General features: G+C 36.7%; 1 protein-coding gene across 1 annotated transcript in view; it reads left to right on the plus strand.

The window, feature by feature from the left end:
* The window catches only part of FGF10 (fibroblast growth factor 10), an 89,040-nt gene that overhangs the window by 57,413 nt on the left and 11,099 nt on the right, over window positions 1-20,528 (plus strand). The gene's annotated exons all lie outside the window — the stretch shown is intronic.

The raw sequence follows: 20,528 nt of genomic DNA on the forward strand, positions 1-20,528 counted from the left end.
GCCGGGCTGGTAACTGCTTTTAATTTTCAATCCCACATGTATTTTGCATGCAAAATGGGATCAACAACATTGTGTCAGACTCAGAGACACAAAAGGTGATGAAAACTGAGCTGATGGATTCTCATTCATCTAAGGAATTGGCAAGACTTTACAGAGAAAAGAACCCTAATTGCACATACAACACCCTCAGTACAACTTGCTCACATGTCTTTAAAATGACCTTTTAAAGAATGTTTTAAATGTCAATGGTCTTTTAGAAAACATTGAATCAAACATGAAAATTGCTTGAGAAAAATTTTGCAATCTCCAATTAAAGGCACAGTCACATTTCCAGTTTCCTTTTCCTCTTTCTCTTATTATCAATGGAATTATTTAATAAAGCCTAAAATCACATGAAGTTTATGGATGTAAGAATTTGGATACTGATAGATGTTTACAAACAGTTTCTAAGAAAGAGACTGAATTGTTAAGCAAAGCTCCAAAGTGAAAAATGTAATAAGCAAAGTCTTGGTGGAGTGGCCCCAGAAACAAAGGAGCTCCTAAAATAAGTGCACAAAAATTTTAAGCACTATCTAGTCTGGCTTAATTTGTATCTGGACAAAAGGAAGAGGCTTGTCAGAAATTTAAATTTAGCTCCCAAAGAAATTTTTCAGAACTATGTCTTCAAACCACAGAAAAGCACTTCTCATTTGTCTATCTCTCCTTTTACCATTAGCTTTAGTATATAAATGAAGTCGTAACCAACTGTCATAATTTAACCAGGAATCGTTACTTATGATGTCTTTTCCCCATGATCTCACCATTAGTTATTAAGAATATGAATGCAAAATACTGTTTGTGAGACAAAGTCTGAAGAAAACGTCCATTTTTTTAATTTTAAGCAAACAGTCAATAATCTCACAAAAAATGACGTCTGATCAATGAAGTTGATAATTCTTAGTTTATATTTTGAACAGTTTAAATTGTAATTTTGACATTTTTCTAAGAGACAGATGAGGCTTTATATTGCTTATATAAGCTATGTATGCTCTCTATCCTAACAAATAGTGCAATAGCCATGAAAGAAAACACTAGCATTTAATATGCTTTACCTTCAGCATTCATTACATACACAGTTATTTTAGGAAAGTAATGTTACCATTTGGACTTACTCTACCTATTTCACCTGAGAATATCCTCTGTTTTCCCCTCATTATAATAAAAGAATAGCTCTCAATTATTGCCAGTAATATTAGTGACACACTCATGTTTATATCTCAAATATGCTTTTAATTTTCTGAAACAGAGGCAAATTGCTGGTGATATCTTAATGTTTTAAGGTAGTTAATGCCAAAAGGCTTGGATCTGATCTTAAACTGAATATTTCCCAGATGTTTGGTAGGGTGAAAGGTGGAACTGCTAACAGAAACCAACTTCCTATCCCTGTTATACTTACTTAGGTGAATTTTAAGTAAGGATTAATTAGACATTGAGACCTTATGAGCAGTCAACTTCACAGCTCCCAGAGATAAAAGCTGGGGGCTTGCTCAGTTGTAACATAAGCCATATGTTGAGAAAGCAAAGTCTCGACTGCCACTGTCTCCTTGCACCTTGTTTATAATGCTCCGTTAACTTTCTTTTGAAAATGCAATACTTTTGAAAATGTTGAAAAACTACTAAAGGATTAGACAACTTACAGTTTTTGAGTAAGTATTGGGTAAATATTAAAGTTGCAGATATACATCCAAAATATTTAACTCACAAGAATGAGCTCATAAATATAAAAGGATAGCTTATGAATGAAAAGAGGAAACTGCTATTAATGTGGCTTATCCTAGACCAGCTTTGTACTGGCAGAAACCCTGAGGACACTAAGGATCTGAAAACTCTGTGTCTCCATGGGAAGCCAGGCTGCCTATTATAGGAAGAGGAATTTAGCGCAAATTCACAGTTGTTTGCCCAGATTCAGTAGGGACTAAAGATGAACTGGAATAAGGTCTTGCCAATTACCCATGCTTAAGGGTTGGGAGCTTTAGCTTGACAAGATTTTGCCACCTAAAACAGCTGTTTTGTGTTGGAGACTAGATGGTAATTTTGCCAAAACCACTTAAAAGGTCCAAGCCATCAATTTCAAAGCAAATGTTTCTTATATTGGGTACATGCTCATTTTTGTGATTTTTTTCATTTAAATTTTCATGTGAATATGAGTTCTAGTTTAGGTTGGAGGTGTTGATGAAGTAGCAGATAGTGATGCCAAGTTAAGAAACTATCACCAATCTATGCCAGCCAATGAGAAAGATCTACTTCTACAAATATAGAAAAGACTAGGCCAGGCACGGTGGCTCACACCTGTAATCCCAGCACTTTGGGGTGCCAAGGTGGGAGGATCAAGAGGTCAGAAGTTTGAGACCAGCCTGACAAACATGGTGAAACCCCGCGTCTACTAAAAATACAAAAATTAGCCAGGTGTGGTGGCATGCACCTGTAATCCCAGCTACTCAGGAGGCTGAGGCAGAAGAATCGCTTGAACTCGGGAGGCAGAGGTTGCAGTGATCTGAGATTGCACTAGCGCACTCCAGCCAGGCCAGCCTGGGAGACAGAGTGAGACTCCACTTCAAAACAAAACAAAAGACTGTACTTGGTAAAACCAAAAGGAATCAATGAAATGCACCTATTTACTAACAGTAAGAGCACAATCTACATTATTAATTCTTCAAATACGTCAACTAGTTATTCTGGGTTGGAATCCACTTGAAATAATTTTTCTTATAAGGTTTTCCTCTTCTTAGGCTATTTATTTATTCAGAGACAGAGTCTCACTCTGTCACCTAGGCTGGATTGTAATGGTGCAATCGTGGCTCACTGCAGCTTCAAACTCCTGGGCTCAAACATCCTCCCAACTCAGCCTCCTCAGTAGCTGCAACTACAGGTGTGCGCTGCCATACCCAGATAATTTTGTATCCTCTCCACTTATCAGTGAGAATACATATTTGTCTTTTTGTGTCTGACTTGTTTCACTTAAAATAACAGCTTCCTGTTCCATCCACGTTGCTGCAAAAGACACTCAGATGGAGTGCAGTAATGCAATCACAGCTCACTGCAGCCTCTACCTCCTTGGCTCAAGTGATTTTCCTACCTCAGCCTTCTGAGCATCTGGGACCACAGGCATGCATCACCATGCCCAGCTAATTTTTCTGTGTGTGTTTTGTAGTGATGCGGTCTCACTATGGTGCCCAGGCTGGTCTCAAATTCCTAGGCTCAAGCAATCCTCCTGCATCGGCTTCCCAAAGTGCTGGGATTACAAGAGTGAGCCACCATGCCCGACCATTAGACTTTTTAAAAGTATTTTATGAATATACATGAGATTGTCAGTATGGGTTAAGATCTCATAGATAAGATAATTGTAAGGGTTAAGGGAAATGTACAGAATCTGATAAATAAGTATCTTGTAAAGAAAACAACTGGTTATATGTTTTTATGTCTGTAATAAATTTGCCAGCAAATTTGCTACCTAAAGAATTTGTGTCACCATTTTGCTTCAGTTTCAAAGGCAAAAATATCTCTGACTTTCCAATGCGATTACGTTGTTTAGTAGTTAGCCAGCAAGGGCAACTGAACAAAAGAAAACTGTTGATTCTAATGAGCAGTACTCTCCTCACTCAACATCTATGCCAGGATTTTTGGAGGGGTTACATAAAGGTGAAAGGAAAAAAACAAAACAAAACATGAAAACAATTTTCAAGTGCAGCCATTTAAGAGTATAGTATGAATGTCCCTTGAAGTTTGTGAGTGGGAAGACATCTAAGGAAATGTCTCTGTAGCTCTCCTTTTGAAAATCAATCTTAACTGGACAAGACCCCTGGCCACAAGCCTATGCAATTAGACTGCATATCCTAGTACCACAAATGCAATTGTTAGCAGCTGTCTTTGTCAACAGGCAAGTTGGAGAAACAATAAAAAGAGGAGCTGGTGATGATGAAAGAGGAAGGGTGTGAAATGGTTGTGTGCTTCCTAGTAGTCTTTAAGTCTCCACATACAGAAAAGAATTTGTGCTCCTCCCTGTAGCTAAAGTGTTGAATGACTGAGAAGGCAAAGAGGGATGAGAAAGCTGTTTGTTGTCTAGAGGAAGAAAGATAGGATATCCTACCATGTCAGAAAGCTGTTAAACACTCAAGATGAAAACACTCATCAGGGTTTTAGAATCAACAAGCAGTTGTTTATATTTGGATGTTTGCAGTGGACCTTATTACCTTAACATCCTTGACCAAGTTTGTGAGACAAAGAATATCCAGGGTGTGGACTGAGATATTGGACTTTGTGGTTAAGGGACTCTTTTTAAAAACCTTTTTTAAAAGGTTATTATGACTGCAAACTTGGGTAAGAAAAGGGAGCCAAAGTGGTCCTTGGCTTTTGTTGTGGTTGAAGCAAGTGAATTTAGAAGAAAAAGACTGAGCAGAATAATTCTGGTTTAGGCTTGGGACTCTTTTATTAGTTCTCTTCCTATAGCATACAAGTCACAAGAAATTCCTTTTATGTTTTGTAGATGGCTTTTATACCCAGTAAACACCAAATATTGTCAGTGTGATTTTTCACAGGGATACATTTAGCAGTCAGTCCCTCATGGTACACGTTTATTATTTTGAGTTGAATATGCATATGTTAAATAATGGGAGGATTCAGCCTCAGGCTGGAAACCACGCTGAAGACTGAAGAAAACTTGGGGCAGTGGGTGGGGAGTGCTGCTCTATAGTCCTGCCTACCCTGGAAGGGCTTCTGATTTTACCCCACTGAGTACCCTGGGCAGAGTTGAGACACAATTAAATAGGGAATACCTGCCAACAGAGGAACAGCTTCCCTTTTCCTGTAGTGTCCCCTTTCAACTTGAGAATTGAACAGAAAGAACACCGAGCACTTCTTTCTTCTTTCCTTTTTCTAGGATAAAATGAGTTTGCCAAGTTGAAACAAGTACTTTTCACATGAGTTTCTTCAGATAAATTTATTAATTTGTTTACATATATACATATGAAATATGATCCCGGTGCTGGTAGTACAGCATCAGGTAAGAGAGGCAGATGAGGTCCATATGACGAAAGAAGTATGCTTTCAATAAACTAAGGGCGGTCTCAACACTTTGGGAGGCTGAGATGGGAGGATTGCTTGATCCTGGGAGATTGAGAACAGCTTAGGCAACATAGTGAGACCTCTGTCTCTACAAACAATATTAAAAAAAAAAAAAATTAGCTGGGCATGGTGGTTTGTGCCTGTAGTCCCAGCTACTTGGGAGGCAGAGTTGGGAGGATCGCTTGAGCCTGGGAGGTTGAAGCTGTAATGAGCCATGATCATGGAACTGCACTCCAGCATGGGTGACAGAGTGAGACCCTGTCTCAACAATAAATACGTAATAAACTAAGGGCAAGTTGGATCTCTTTTAACTTCAAGCTAAGTATGCCATCCTCTTCATCATACTTCTCAATTGTACTACATGATCAGAGATCAGAATTTTTAAAGAGTTTGAAATCTGCACACTAAACATTTCTCCTCTAAACTAAAAGATACCTAGTTCTTGTATCAGTGCATTAAGAAATAGGCTCAGCTACACAGTAGCTATAATCTATACATAAGGAAAAATTGCTTAATAGAGTTCTATTCCTGAGTTCCATTTCCATGGTTTGCCAGAGTTTAATTAAGTTTCTCAAGCTTTTTAAGGGCATGTCTATTTTTATTTATTTCTGTTTTGGTTAAGTTTTATTTTTATTTTTAAATGCTCTTTGACCTGTTTTTGTATAAGATAGATGTGTATCTATTCATATACATACCTATTGAATAATAGTGACTGTGAAATATATGCTGTATGATGGGTACTGAATTTGAGTCTATTTTGTTAAAATATAGAGACTTCAAATATATCTTTTCTTTTTTTAAAATTTTGTATTATACTTTAAGTTTTAGGGTACATGTGCACAACGTGCAGGTTTGTAACATATGTATACATGTGCCATGTTGGTGTGCTGCACCCATTAACTCGTCATTTAACATTAGGTATATGTCCTAATGCTATCCCTCCCCCCTCCCCAGGCCCTGGTGTGTGATGTTCCTTTCCTGTGTCCAAATGTTCTCATTGTTCAATTCCCACCTATGAGTGAGAACATGCAGTGTTTGGTTTTTTGTCCTTGTGATAGTTTGCTGAGAATGATGGTTTCCAGCTTCATCCATGTCCATGCAAAGGACATGAACTCATCATTTTTTATGGCTGCATAGTATTCCATGGTGTATATGTGCCACAGTTTTTTAATCCAGTCTATCATTGTTGGACATTTGCGTTGGTTCCAAGTCTTTGCTATTGTGAATAGTGCCGCAATAAACATACATGTGCATGTGTCTTTATAGCAGCATGATTTATAATCCTTTGGGTATATACCCAGTAATGGGATGGCTAGGTCAAATGGTATTTCTAGTTCTAGATCCCTGAGGAATCGCCACACTGACTTCCACAATGGTTGAACTAGTTTACAGTCCCACCAACAATGTAAAAGTGTTCCTATTTCTCCACATCCTCTCCAGCACCTGTTGTTTCCTGACTTTTTAATGATTGCCATTCTAACTGGTGTGAGATGGTATCTCATTGTGGTTTTGATTTGCATTTCTCTGATGGCCAGTGATGATGAGCATTTTTCATGTGTCTTTTGGCTGCATAAATGTCTTCTTTTGTGTCTGTTCACATGCTTCGCCCACTTATTATGACACTAAATTTGATGTCTATTTGGATATCATTTATAAGATCCTTATATAAAAACAAATAAACAGGGTTTACTTTGAATTTTACCAAAGAATAATCTACATTGAAATTATGTTACACACAGTTTTTTTCCTGATCTTTAAGAATTAGCAAAAAAAGAGGAAACATTTGCAAAAGAAATTGAATAGTATGAAACTGTTCGATGTTGCTTTTTCCTTATAGATGTTTACATTAATTTATTAATCTGACTTGAAAAAGTCAACCACTTTACCTAGAATTAGGTTTTGCCATTTTGCTGGCAAGTTGAAAAGTTGTTTTCAAATTTGTCCAGTCTTTTCCAGCCCTTGTTTTTCCCTGTCTCATATTTATGTACCAACATTTTAATCATCATGCATTATTATAAATTATTTTATTTCAGTTGAATTTAATAATTATCTGACAACACTTTATAAGCTAGTCAGATTTGAGAAAATCAATTTAAAGTCCTTCTTGCAATTCATTATATGCAATAAATAATATTAAGAGAGTCTTTCTTCTGGAAGGAATGCCTTCAGATTTTGACGAATAAATGTAAATAAAAACATTTCTTCAAGATATGATATTGTGCGGTTTATCTAGCTGAACCCAGGTACATTAAAAAGAAGTTTAAGGTAATGTTTTTCTCAATATTCTTCTTCTAAGTTTTAAAAGTATTAACAGTTTCAGATAAAATTTGACGAGGAAAGTTAGACATTTACAGTTAACATGGCTTGGATATATATTTTAATAATGCATTTAATAATGTAATATACACAAAGTCAAGTCAGTTCAATAATTTTCTTTTTTTTCAGTGTTTCTTCTCTTTTAACTTTTAGCTTTTGCCTTTCCCTTTATGTCCCTTGTCCTTTAATCTGGATCCCAGCAATATTTTATGTGCATGAGAACTCAAGTACATAGTAGTTTTAATCTATCATCTATTGTTAAATAATGAAATTTCAACATATTCCATTTAGAATCATTTACTAAGACACCAAGAGGAGTATGAAATAACACTTATTTGTGTGTAGATAGATAGGTAGATAGATAGGGATATACATTATTTTTATCCACTTACTATTCTCTTTGCATTTTTAAAACTCTCAATGTTTCCTGTTGATTTTGTAGCACCAATTCCCATATAAAATGTTTCCCTTACCCATCAGTTTTCATTTTCAAATTGGATCAGATAGATCATGTTTTTTCTTAAAGGGCATGAGCACTTTCTCAAGAACATACTACTTTAAAACAATGTAAGCATTTTTAAAAAGTAAAACAGGATAATGGGATAATTTCTGGTCTTTTCTATCAAGAGGAAACAGATCATAATGTGCCAGATTGCACTCATCCTCTCTAGGAATTTCTTTATAGATAGTTTGTTAACTCAAGACTTAATAAAAGTGTTTCGTGAGCTTTAGAAAAACATCTTACCTAACAATCCATTTCCCACATTTAATTACAAAAAACAATAATGCATATATGTTGGATTCTAATATCAATCCTTAGTTGCATCTTACTAAAGAATGAGTAATGCTCCCTCCCCACATGTGGTTAAGGTAATAGTACCTGTTCTTAGACCATCTCTAGCCCAATGTTGCTTTTCCCATGTTATCTGTACTAGAATGTCAGATTTTCATGCTGAGTTCTAATATTTGTTTAATTACTTTCTTAAAATACAATTTTTAAGCACCAGGAAAACCCTTTAAACTAATTTCTATGAAAGTACTTTCTCTAACATTTCCTACAAAATCCTGGCTGCATGCTTTACTAGTAGTCACATTGTATTTAGTAGTCAGAAATGATGTGTGATGCTGTCTTCTTGTATTTCCAACCTATGGGTTCTGTTTTCTTTGCCAAGTGTGAGTTGTGGCAAAAATAGGACATTTCCATGGACTTTAGGGATAAAGAACCACTTCAGTCTTGGTAATCATCCCAAAGGGGGTAATCTGTAGTCCAGAAAGCCAGGACCTTCCAAAACATATTGATTAAACATCTCCTTTACAGCAGAAGCCAAAAATCTTTATTGCCAATATTATAAGTTATAGCAGTGGTCCCCAACTTTTTTGGCACCAGGGACTGATTTTGTGGAAGACAATGTTTCCATGGACCAGTGAAGGAGATGGTGTCAGGGGGATTCAGTCACATTACTTTTATTGCGTACTTTATTTCTATTATTATTATTACATTGTAATATATAATAACATAATTATACAACTCACCATAATGTAGAATCAGTGGGAGCCCTGAGCTTGTTTTCCTGCAACTAGATAGTCCCATCTACTCCATAATCTCATTTTGGTTGCTGTCACTGCAGAAAACCCTGCTTCACAAAGATAGAATGTTGGAAATTGAAGCAGGCTCTTTGGTGCTTTTGTGGCAGTTGCAAGATATTCTGCCTTGACTTTAATCCAGAACATATGGAGATTTGAAGTTGTCTCAAATATATTTTAAAGTCCACTGTCATTTGTGATCTCAAGCAGTTGATCCTCTTCTAACATGGACAAAGTCCATTCACCTGGCTTATTCATAAATGGGTCATGGATCCATTTCTTCCCAGTTTGGGGTCTTTTGAGTAATACTCAAATGCTTTTGAAAGCTGAGGTAAGTGACCATGCACCAGCTGTGAGAAAGAAGGCCCTGGCTCAGTCTCTTTATAAATCACAGCTAATGTTTAAAACATGTCAGAAATCCCAATGTTCACTCATCACCCCCATAATTCTACTTTGGCTTTTAATGCAGACCCTTTTGCTGACTTGAACACAGTTCTCATTCTCCCCTGAAGTGAGATTGAGTTTGTTGACTAGGTTGAATATGTCACACAAATAGGCAAGTTTTGGGACCCATTCTGTGTCACTGAAATGTGCTGCCAGTGGTGATTGTTGTTCTAAAAATCTCTGGAGTAGTTCTCATAACTCAAAAACTCTGGCCAGGGATCTACCTTTAAAAAGCCATCTCACTTCTGTGTATAAGGGAAGATGTAGCTGGGCGCAGTGGCTCACACCTGTAATCCCAGCACTTTGGGAGGCTAAGGCGGGCAGATCACTTGAGGTCAGGAGTTCAATGCCAGCCTGGCCAACATGGAGAAACCCTGTCTCTACTAAAACCACAAAAATTAGCCGGGCATGGTGACGGGCACCCTATAATCTCAGCTACTTGGGAGGCTGAGGCAGGAGAATCGCTGGAACCCAGGAGGCAGAGGTTGTGGTGAACTGAGATCTTGCCACTGCACTCTGGCCTGGGCAACAGAGTGAGATTCTGTCTCAAAAAAAAGAGAAGATGTGTGTGCTCTCTGTCTATCTCCTCACAGAACTGTGCAAACAGACATGAGTTAAGAGCATGTACTTTAATGTGGTTGATAATTTTAATCACATCCTGCAAAATGTTGTTAAGTTCAAGTGACATTTTTTGTCTAGCCAGCATTTCTCTGTAGATGACACAGTGCATAGACTCACATTCAGAAGCGACCTCTTTGACCCGAGCAGTGAAATCAGAAAGCCATTTTAGTCACGGCAGCTACTCTGTCTATGCATATACTGACACAAAATGACCAATTCAGTTTTCTTGATATATATTCATTCAAAGACTTGAATGTTTATGCAGCTGTGGTGTTGATTGCCAACAAAAGTGCACATAACAAATCCTCATGCACATCTTCCTGAAAAATATATTGCACTAAAACAAGCATTGTTGCCTTGTCAACATCAATAGACACATCAACCTAGACTACATACCATGGTGACTCATTAGTCCTCTCTGACAATTGTGCCCTGATATCCCCTGCTATTTCATCAATTGGTCTAGTTATGGTGCTAGCTGAAAGAGGAACATGTGCCAACTTTTGAACTGCAGCCTCTTCTGTAAGTTCATGACAAATGTCCTTAGCAGCAGGAAGGATCAACTCTTCACCAATAGTAAAGGGTCTCTTAGCTGTAGCAATGTGGTTAGCCACTAAGAATGATGCTCTCAGTTTAGACACATTTGATGAAGTGGTGTCCTTCAATGTTTGCTTCTGTTCTTCATGTTCATCTTTTTTTTTTCTTTTGAAAAACTTCAAAAGGGACTGGCACTTTGGGAGGCCTAGGTGGGTGGATTGCTTGAGGCCAGGAGTTTGAGACCAGCCTGAGCAACATGGTGAAACCCCATATATACAAAAAATACAAAAATCAGGCATGGCGGCACATGCCTGTGGTTCCAGCTACTAGGGATACTGAGATGGAAGGATCACTTGAGTCCGGGAGGCAGAGGTTGTGCCACTGCACTCCAGCCTGGGTAACAGAGTGAGACCCTACCTCAAAAAGAAAAAAAAAGTAGAGAAAAAGAAAAAAAAAGAAAACCTCCAAAGACTTGAACTTGACTTTTGACACAGGGTGCTTAATCTGCATGTGGTGAAGAAGTTTTAAAGGTTTTATGGCTTTTTTGGATAGCCAGTCATCACATATTATACAAAGCAGGCTTGCAGAATGAATGTGAATCACCTGTTGCAGTGAACCCATAATTTAAGTAGGACTCTTGTTATTTTCTTTTAAATGCTGAATTTTTGTAGGCAGTCTTAGAAGTCTTCCGCTGTTTCATCACTGGGTCTTTCCCTCCTTCAAAGAAGCACTCCAGTGATGTTTGTTTTTTTACTCATTTTGGCTGGGTTAGCTTGAGGGCTTACCAAAACTGTGACTGAAACAAGTGCACAGTGCAGGAAAGAAGCATGGGTGGAAGTGGTAAATACAATAATGGATGGGCCATACATGAACTAAATTAAGTGCTAGATTCTGACTTAAAGCCTGACACCAGATGCAGCACAGATAGGGTTTTGATATGAGTCTGTAAGCAACTGATTTATGATGGTCTCTGTGCAGTCAAATCTGTCCGCTAACGTTCATCTATATTTGCAGCTGCTCCTCAGTGCTACCATCGCCACCTCAGCTTCGCCTCAGATCATCAGGCATTAGATTCTCATAAGAAACATGCAACCCAGTCCCTCACATATGCAGTTCCCAATAGTGTTCGAGCTCCTATGAGAATCTAATGCTGTTGCTGATCTGACGGGAGGCAGAGATCAGGCAGTAACGACTGATGGGCAGTAGCTGTGGAGTGGCTGCAAATACAGATGGAGCTTCACTCACTCACCACCGGCCACTTCCTGCTGTGCAGCCTGGTTCCTACCAGGCCATGGACCAGTACCAGTCCATGGCCCAGTGGTTGGAGACCCCTGAGTTACATAAATATATAGTTATGGCAAATGAATCAATGTTGCCATTTGTCAAGTATACATAAATAGATAAATTGTCTTTCTGCACAATCAAATCAAAATTCACATACCACACAGTGGAATATATATTTCTTATAAGTATTATGATTACCCACTAAGTAATCATGGAAATAATCTTTGAAGGAATTAAGAGGCCAATTATGTATTATTCTATACCATGTTGGAAGCTTGTCAAATTTACAATACACATGTTCAAAGTGAGCCTACAGCTTGAACCCCTCAAACTTATTCCATATTAAGTATTTAAAACTACTCAGGGCTGTTCATGATTAGCTAATTTGTGAACACTTTAATGCATCAAGTAAGACTTTTTCTTACAGGAAACCCAATATCAAGATGTGCTCTACTGACCCATTTTATTATTTTCCTTAAATTGAGGAGAAAAGATACTCTATATTATAATTAGTTATATTAAAGAAATTCATAAAAACCTGAGTAAATGTGGTAGACAGTTTATAGCAATGTCTTTAGGGTAAATGTCTATATTAACATGTTGATCATTTATTAAAATATGCCATGCAGTAATTCCTCTAACCCTTTATGTGGCTTAAATTTTTTTCTCTCTTTATAAATAAAATGCAGTGGCCAAGCCCAAATAGAATGAATTGTTTCTGTGTAATGAACAAGATATAAAATCTTTGCCTGGCTGCCAACTGTTTGTAAATGTTAGCAGGAGCCTTATGGTGAGGTAGACTAAGTATTTACTTAAGGCTCTAAGTAACCTTTACAGATAAGTCCCTCAATCTCTCTGGATTTCCCAATGTCATCTATACGAAAGAGAATTGGATATGAAACAGACAATCTCTAGATTTCTTCGAAATCTTCTCTGACTCTACAATTTGCTAAGACCAAGCCTTAAATGATCTGAACTTTTCTCACTAAAATAACAAGTATTTTTTAAATTTAGTAATTTTAGCTCAAATTAGATTGATCAGAGGTTTTGATTGAACATAGAAGACATCTCAAAATAATGTAAAATAACTTAGTACTTTGGGGAAAAATATGACAGTTGACTTGCTTGCCAAAGCTTCTGTATCATAATAGATCTAATCTAGGTAGTAAGTTGGCTTCTACTGATGCATAACATGTTTCTAACATTATTTTGCATTCTGGATATATTTTCCCAGAAGTGATAACATTGCAATGATTGTCCCTTATTTTTGCATGGTCAGTATATGAAACTTTCTGTACAGACTGGCAGACTTTCTGTCCTTCCAATGTTCGCGAGAAGACACAAACCACACAAAGATTCCCTTGGGATTTTCCTTAAAATATGAAATGCATTAGATAAGAATAGAGACAAAAGTGGGATGTGGCCATGATGCCCTGGCAAAAAGCCAGGATTTCTAACTTTTCAGAATTTTTGAAGGGTTGAGTTATCTACTAAAGGAAATGAGGGGAAAGAAAAACCAATAAATTGCTACATAAAACTTTATATAGAAATATGTTTTCTGATACAGAAATGTTTACCTCTCGGGAAGAATTACTCTCTGCCTTGCTCATGGCTTTGTTACCATTCAAATGAATTGTGCAGAACTTTTCTAAGGTAATCGTTCAGGCTTCCTTTCTTAACTTTTCTGTCTTGTACCATTTCCCGCAATTTATCCCATTGCAAAATGGGATCAAAAGTCAGTTATCTTGGGTCACAGCAAATGACTCAAACATGTAAGTGTTTCCAGTAGTTGTTGTTTTTTTGTTTGTTTGCTGGATTGCTGGTAGTTGGGAATAAGGGTAGAGTTTCTATCTCCAGGGGAACACAAGCTTTTCTAGATCTTTATTTTACCCAAAACTAGCGATAGAATCATTTCACACTTTGTGAATTCAATTTATATCAGCACTTATTATGAACAGTTCTCAAGAATTACAAATCCATTTCTGTCCTAGACACGTGTCATTTGTGTCTCACTGTGAATGTATCCTAAGAACAGAGAGGATAATGTTTGAAAACATGACATTATTACAATATTGATAAGTGATTATTTCCTGAAATATTTCCATAATGTTAAATACATTTTAAAAATCTCTACCAGTGAGGAAAAAATTAGAAAAAAAAAGTCAAGTTTACCAAATCTATTGATCTAGCACAGTGTTGTGAAGAAACCTATTAGATGGTCATCTGCAAATATTTGTTCACTTATGATCACTGTGAAAGATCTGGAGTCATATTTCATTTGTAATAAAAATGCAGTAAGAAATTGATCTTTAACACACTTTAACAATTAATTTACCACTTAAGAATATTGTCCCTATATTGCATTGTAAGTTTCTGATACTTTTAATGTTAGATCAGTGACAATGGCTCAATGACAATATTGGTTAAATATAGTCTTAAATTGACAAGTGTTTTGGGATCTGCCACTGTACTCATCAATAAGGCTAAGCTAGGCACTGTATTTATCCTATGACTTGAATTATCAGGTGAGAATGTAAAATGTCATTTTGGTATTTAGCATACTGCGAAAGATATATCATCTTATCCAGAGATAGAAAGGATTTTCTGCAAATTCAGATCTCATTTCTATCTGTAATTCCAAATGCATGTCAAGTGTATTGACAGAACTGTGGAAGATAGAGAAACTAAATGACTCAAATACATTATACTAAAAAGGCAACCAGAGTGTATAATGGTAGGAGGTGGACTAGACCTAGATTGCTGATTAGCCCAGTCTAGTACCCTCCTTTTAATGGCAATGAGATCATTCTAGAGCAAGTATTAATATATGCTTTCAACACTGGGTGTAGGGTGAAGGATAAAGTGGAGCCCTATTGCTTTGAGACAATTTCTTGACCATGTGCATATATTTAAGGGGGCCATATAGTCCTTTAATTCTTGGTGTTAACACAATTAGCCCTTTGAAAAAGCCCATAAAATTCTTATGAGTAGTTGAAGGCACTTAAGTTTCCACCAACATTTCCACACTTTTAAAATGGAGAAGAAAATAAAGATTCTGATGACTATCAACAACAATGCAGTATATCTGTACACAAATCCCAAATTCACAATACCATAGTTATGTAGATGTTAAAAATCCCATACCTGTTCAAAAATGAGGTTACTAATTTTCCACATTGTTTAAAATTTTTCTTGTTGTTAAGCTGCCGCTATTACTTGTGTGTATTCCTGTCTGTGGTTCTGCTTCTATGCACACGTTCTGTCAATGCTTTTTTGCATCAAAGCTGTGCTTTGTCTCTGAATCGTATTGTATAGAACAGTGTGTGGTTCTTGGACAAGCAGAATCAGCACTGTTTGGAAATATGCCAGGAATTCTAATTCTCTACTCCAATCTAGAATTACTAAGTCAAAAATCCCAGCAATCTGTCTTTAAGCAAGTCTTCCAGATGATTCTGATGCACGTTCATATTTGAGAACTATTGGTATAGAAGGTTGGTTAACTTGCCACTATTCTGATTGAGCAGACAGTAAATATATATTTAGCACCCACTCTCTGAGATTCTTTGCAACCCTATGAGCTATAGGCCAGCGGTCCCCAACCTTTTTGGCAGCAGAGACTGGTTTCGTGGAAGACAATTTTTTACACGAAAGGGAATGAGGAGATGGTTTGTAGATGAAACTGTTCCACCCCAGATTATCAGGTATTAGTTAGATTCTCATATGGAGTGTGCAACCTAGATCCCTTGCTTGCATTGTTCACAGTAGGGTTCGCACTCCTGTGAGAATCTAATGCTGCCACTGATCTGGTAAGAGGCAGTGCTCAGGCAGTAATGCTAGTGATGGAGAGTGGCTAAATACAGTTGAAACCTCGCTCTCGCTTGCCTATGGCTTGCCTCCCGCTGTGTGGCCCAGTTCCAATATTGGTCCATGGGACATTACAGTTCCCATAATGTTTTGAGGCTTCACTTCACTTAACTTTGTTTCATTTTTAAAGAGAGGTAAAACCACATTTAGAGCCATTTAGACTCACACTATGGTATGGCCACATAATCCCAGAGGTATTAGTGAAAATGTGATAACAACCCCAAGGAGCTCCCTAAGTCCTTCTGTGCTAGGATATAATAGATGAACTTAGGACACTGACAACAATTCTTGGGAGAGAGAGAGGTTTCATTTAGAGAGGTTAGTATTTGTGTCTTACGTTGTGCTAACTATGATATGTTTCAGCATCTTGATTAAAACTATGAAACTATATAGCATTATAATCAATTTCAAGTTAAAATGTTTAGAGAAAAATAGATGTGACTGATTCTGAATTAATGAGACTTTCCACGTTTCACAATAATTTTTTTTTGGAAAGTACATTCCTCACCCAGAAAAGCACCACTACCACTCAATGAAGCAGAACCTTTAGTTTTAGCTAGTGGCCACCTCAAAGTGCCGTTGGGGGAGGTGGGGAGAAATGTGGCTCAAGCACTTGAGCTCTTTCTCTCTCCAAGCCTGTTTTTATGCATGCACTTTCTCTCCCTGGAATGTTCCTTCTCAACTTCCCAAATCCCCCCTATTAAAATCCTGCTCTTGAAAAGTCACCTCAAACACCAGCTGTCTTCTTCAGGATGGCTTCACTATTTAAAGTAATGTATAACATATGTTATCTCTCATACCACACAATATATTTTCTTTCTGCTTTTTTTTTTTTTTTGTATTGTCATTACTTATTTGGGTCTTTATTTTATTGAGCTTTAAAACTCCTTGAGGCAAGGACCACATCTTGTTTGCCTTTGTAACCTTCAGAATGAGAGCTAACACCTACCCTGCACACTGGTGCTTAATACACATTAGCTGAATTAATTTACTCGGTCTATAGAATTCCATTGTATATTTATGTTCTATTTATCTAGGAGTGGATAGAAGGATTTTGCACTTATTTTTCACATCTAGTTTTCCTTGTCTATATCCATTCTATTAAATACAAGTTTTATTTGCCATATACTTTCTCCTGTTGTGTTTATGGAAAAATATTTAGTGAGAAACTTACCCTCCAGACCAATAGCTTTTTCATTCTAATAGCACCAAAACAGAAGAAGCCTTTGTCCAACATGATTGCTAGGGGGACAATAGGTCAGATGCTCCTCTTCTGGAGAAGAATGAGAAGCAGCAGCTGGGAAAGATGCTTGTGAATGGCCACCTTCTCAGATTAACTATTTAGTCACTCATCAAAACATTACCAGCCCAAACAATTATATATATGAGTATTAAAAGAAAAAAATGCATTTACACGAAAATTGTGACTTCTAAGTTATTTCCACTCAGAGATTATCAAGTCACAAAATTTTCTCCATTACTAAGGTGATGATGCATCATGAGGGAACATTCGCAAAGTAATATGAACTGATTTTTGTCATAATCGCTTTTGTAATGTTGACTATCAAACTTTATTTTTTAAGATTTTAAATATAATCTAAAATAAGCTTTATAGATTGCTACTATTTACTGAAGAAATTTTCTAAATATTACTTTATTTCTAATGTATTCTTTAAACAATTTTATATTTGTAGACAAAATCCTTCCTAGTTGCCAAAATTCTTAGAATCTGCACAAGATGTTTACTAAACTGAGTCTCATTATCTCCCAACTTCACTTTTCTCAGCTTCCTGACTTGTTCCTTGTACTCCAGTTGGTAAATCAAACCTCTTATGATATTTGAAAACACCATACTGTTTTACCTTAATAATTTGCTCTTGCCTTCCCACCCTTCCCAGCCTTCCCCTGGACACTTCTTAACCTTCATGACTCAGTTCAGGTCTCATCTCCAACAATAATTTGATTGTGGAACCCCAGCCAGTATGACCTGCCTTTACCTTTGCCCCATAGTCCCCTTGTCATCATCTTAAGTCATCACTTACTGCCATGTAACATGTTTTATTGTAATTATCTGTGTTTGTCTTTTATTCCCAATAGTACATAGACTTATCAATAGAAAAGCCATTACGTATTTGACTTTATATTTTCATTTTCTAAAAGCGTACCCTTCTCCTCCTAGGTCTTCCTAAGTGATTGAACTAAATTGTCCAAAGACCCTTAAATAGATTCACAATACTACCTGGGCTATTCATGTTTTAAGGGACATAAAAACTAATATAGTTACAACTTAATATAAATAATAGAATTTCACTACAAGAATATGCCTATAAATTTACAAAATATCTGTTTTACATGAATGGGAAATATAATTCATGTGTCCTTTCATTAATAATATAATTTTCAGGTGTTTCTTTGAGTAAAAAAAAAAAACCTTTTTTTATAGCTTTTAATGTTAAGGTAATTGTAGAGTCATAAACTTGTAAGAAACACGGGGAGATCCAGTATGCCCTTAACTCACTTTCCTCCAGGAGGCTCTTTTAACTGGCATTTAGTTTTGCTTCAAAATATACACATATAGAACTATAAGCTACTGATCCAACAATCCTCAAACGAAATTCTGGAGCTCCTTTCCAAAAATAATTTGATAGGCAAACTTGATCATCCTCACCAAAGAACAGAAAAACTGGAGTGATTCCTTACAAAAAGTAAAGAAGTCCTCTAGGCTTCAGTCCTTCAGAACTCCCCTTTCACATTCACAGATGTTTATAATAGGTGCAGTCATTGTCCATTACTCACAAGGTGATCAAATTATAACTTACCTGACCATACGCTGCGTCCAAAAATTATTTTCAAAATTCAAAAGGATTTTAAATCACCTATGTCTTCCCTCTATTTTGAAACAATAACTAAGTAATAATATAAAAAATGATAGCTAAACCTTTTTAAGCTTGCCTAAAGTAGTTGCAAAGTGGAAAAAAAAATGGTTGATTGAGTCTTTGAATATTGCGCTCCCATTTCAGGTAAAGCAGAAAGAAACAAAGGGGTATCTAAGCTAAATATAATCTACAATACCACTTGCAGTTCATCCTCAGAAATAACGGGTCAAAAATTCAGTTATATCTTATACTATTACTATAGCTCAGTCTGTTAGTATAGTTTAATCCCAGGACGTTGCATGCACCTTCACAAATATTGGTTTATTTTTTGCTTAAAATCATCCTTCATTCCTCTTTGTTCTATTAATTTTCAGTTTCAAAAGTATACATAAGAGAATATCTTGCAGTTTACTGACAGTACTTTCTTGTCTTTTGGCCAGACAATGTAAGCAGCTGCCTAATCTTTTGCCCCTGTATTCTACCTCCTGCTCTGCTCTGTATCTTCTGCTTATGACATAAATAAAGTATGTTAGATTTTGTTCTCTAAGATTCAGACGTTATCCTCTATGGCATGCCATCATCCTTGGGAGGAACAGCACATTAAGTCATTAAAGAAAATTATCTTGATGAGTCATTTTGTCAGATGGTTTGCAACAGGGTTCCCTTGTAGGAATGGGAAAGAGGAGGAAGATGTGATGGAGAGGCAAAGTAGTCAGAGATGGGGAGCAATAGAGTCTAAAAGTCAGAGGCTTAAGTGTTAACATCCATTATTACCGACCTTTATCACCTTACCACCTGTGTGTGTGTGAGTTAAATAACCTAAGTATCTTCCGTTTTTATATTTGTAATCGAGACTAAAAACAGTATCCTTAGAGGGCTATTGTGTGAATTAAGAAAATATTTTTCAGAATATGCAAATAAATGTGCGTGTGTGTGTGTGTGTGTGTACCTTAGGGAAACTACCAGCATAAGGGAAATGGATGTAAAAAAACACAAATAATGTCTCCTTCATCCTTCACAATCTTTCCTTGGTTTTGGCTTGCAAATAGAGTGAGATATATCTCTTTTGATGAAAAGGAGTGCTGTGTTAGGTCAGAGACTTCCTACAGATACATGGACAGAAGGGTCTCTGACATGTAGTCTTGGCAAAGTCTCTGGTTATGTCAACTTGGCAACAGGGGAAACTCAAGCATTTCTATTGGCCTCCATAAGGCTAACCTGTGAAGGAATAGGAAAGAAGGTATTCATCTCTCGAGAATAAGCTAAGCCACTCTACCTCTATGGGAAGAGTGAAAACATATAATCTGTAGACTGCATTGGGGATGGTGTTTCTCATGATACATGACAAGTGATAATATGCTCAACTTTCAGATTTCATGTATTAAGCCAATGGGAATTTGTATGTAGTGTTCAGGATTTACATAGCCCATTGAAGAATTTCCAAAATCTAGCACTGTTGGAGAAAAACTACCCTCTAATGATAATTAAGAAGATACTAAGCTCCAGGCAAATTCTAATAATTTTATAGGTACTATCTCATTTAATATTCACAACAAAATTATGAGGGAGGTACTATTATGTTGCCCATTTTGCAAATAAAATTGAGTCATGGGACACTTCAGTGACTTCTCCTATGGTAATTCACTAATAAATGCAGAGCCAGGAGTTGAACCCAGACATTTTGGCTCCAGAGGCCACATGCTAATCACGATGCTACTTGTCTACCCTGAACAAACTGCTGAGAGTTATGAAATAAGTAGTTTTAGTTCTCTAGGTCTTCTTAAACTAAAATGGGTGGGCACTTTGAGTAGACGATAAACTGACTTCCCTATTGTGATCTACAAACTTTTCCGAGAAAATTATCTTTAGATGCAGCAATCGAAACTTGTGTATAAGGGGAAA

Source organism: Pan troglodytes, chromosome 4 (genome assembly GCF_028858775.2).
Source record: "Pan troglodytes isolate AG18354 chromosome 4, NHGRI_mPanTro3-v2.0_pri, whole genome shotgun sequence".
NCBI classification, from domain to species: Eukaryota; Metazoa; Chordata; class Mammalia; order Primates; family Hominidae; genus Pan; species Pan troglodytes.